Source organism: Alligator sinensis, unplaced genomic scaffold (genome assembly GCF_000455745.1).
Source record: "Alligator sinensis unplaced genomic scaffold, ASM45574v1 scaffold221_1, whole genome shotgun sequence".
NCBI lineage: Eukaryota > Metazoa > Chordata > Crocodylia > Alligatoridae > Alligator > Alligator sinensis.
The window spans coordinates 2191628-2193344 of NW_005841948.1; positions in this window are offsets into that span (position 1 = coordinate 2191628).

Sequence of the window (1717 nt, forward strand, 5' to 3'; positions counted from 1 at the left end):
AGCACAGAAGGTTAAAGTTTCATTTCTGTTAGTGGCGCAGCTATAAATCTCTTGTTGGCATGCACAGCAGAGAAGGCTGTTACTATCATTTTGTTAACCCTTAGTTAACCTAGTGCAAAATAAAACTGCTTTAAATAGTATCTCTTGCTTGTGGCATGGGCACTGCTTAACTGGGTTGTGACACCTTTAACCATTCAGGAGTACGGTCTACTATTTGGGGGTCTATGGTCCTCTTGTAGAGGTAGAGCTAGCAGCACAACTGTCGCAGGGCACTAGGGTGTCCTGCTCCTTTTAAGGGCTGGAACTGCTAGAGAGAGAGACCTAGCAGTCAGCTGCGAGCCCCAGCTGCTGGTTACCAGGGCAGCCAGAATGAGTTACTTGGCCCACACCTGCCAGTGGTCAGCTGACCAGAAGGGGCAGGGCCGGGCTCATATATAAAGCCCAAGGCTGAGGCCAGGAAGGCAGTTCTCTGCCAGCAGCTAAGGGGAAAGGAGCTCTCCCAGAGGAAGCAAAGGGGAGAGGCCCGACTGCAAATGCAGCTTCTGGTACTGTTGAGGGACAGAGCATGCCCTGTGTGGCTCGAATTATATTATAGCCAGGCGGCTTGAGTTATGTTATAGCTTTGGGACTTGCAGGTTGATTTCTGTTTATAAGACCGGTGGTTTTGGTGAGGCTATTTGGGGAAGGAGGAGGCCTCATTGGGGACCCACTGCAGTGTGGGGACCACGGTGCCAGGGAGGGCGCAGCATTCGGGGTGCACAGGCCCTGGCGCCAGGGAGGGTGCTGTGTGAGATGGGGGTACACAGACCCCCAGACCCAGTGTGGGCAACGTGAGAGACAGGGCTGCGGAGAGCCCAAAGACAACCTGAGGCCGAGCGAAACCAAGGCCTCGGAGGGACACTGTGGAAGTACTATCTGCGAGGCTTGGGGCATGATAAAGGGGTGGTTTGGAGCCACACATATAGCCCATAAGGCTGGGGTGTCCCGTGACATCTATTTTGGAACGGGACCCACAAGGGGTCTGGGGACCTTGGGGTTCAAGGAAATCCATCGGGACCGTGTCCAATGGAATGTGAAGGCAGCCTCCCTGTATTATAAATCTATCAAGACATGGTGGGTAAGAATAGAGGGTGCCCATCAGGCTGAATTGGCATGGGCAAGGGGCCTTAGGAGTAACATGGCCATCCTTAGGGACCCCATCCTGTGACAACCACCTATTTAGGCCGCCTCACACTTCTTACAAAAAGACCTGATTTTTTCAATTGCTTATAACTTTGCAAAACTTTGATATTTGGCTAACATTTTTCATACATGATGTCAGCCTCAGTTTGATTTCTCTTTATTTTCATCGAAACCATTTTAGCTGTTTCAGAGAAAAAAAGAAGGAAAAGACATATTTATAACCTAGGCGCAACAACTTATAATTTTTTTTTTCTTCAAATGCCCCATAAACTACTACCCTTTGGAGCTGGGATGTCACCCTGATGTCAGAAAATGCACTTTTTGCCATCCCTATGAAAATAAATTCAAACTTGGCCAACTTATTAACAATACTACTCGAAGATCAAAAGTCATAGGTTAGATACCCTAAAGAGATAAAAAAAATCATGAGCAAGGTTCCAAAGTGTCACGGCGGGGTCCTCGCGGAGGGCCGTGAGCTCCTTAAGGTCCCTCGCTCCGTGTCAGGCCGGCCCAAGGCACCCTCTAATTCTCGCCC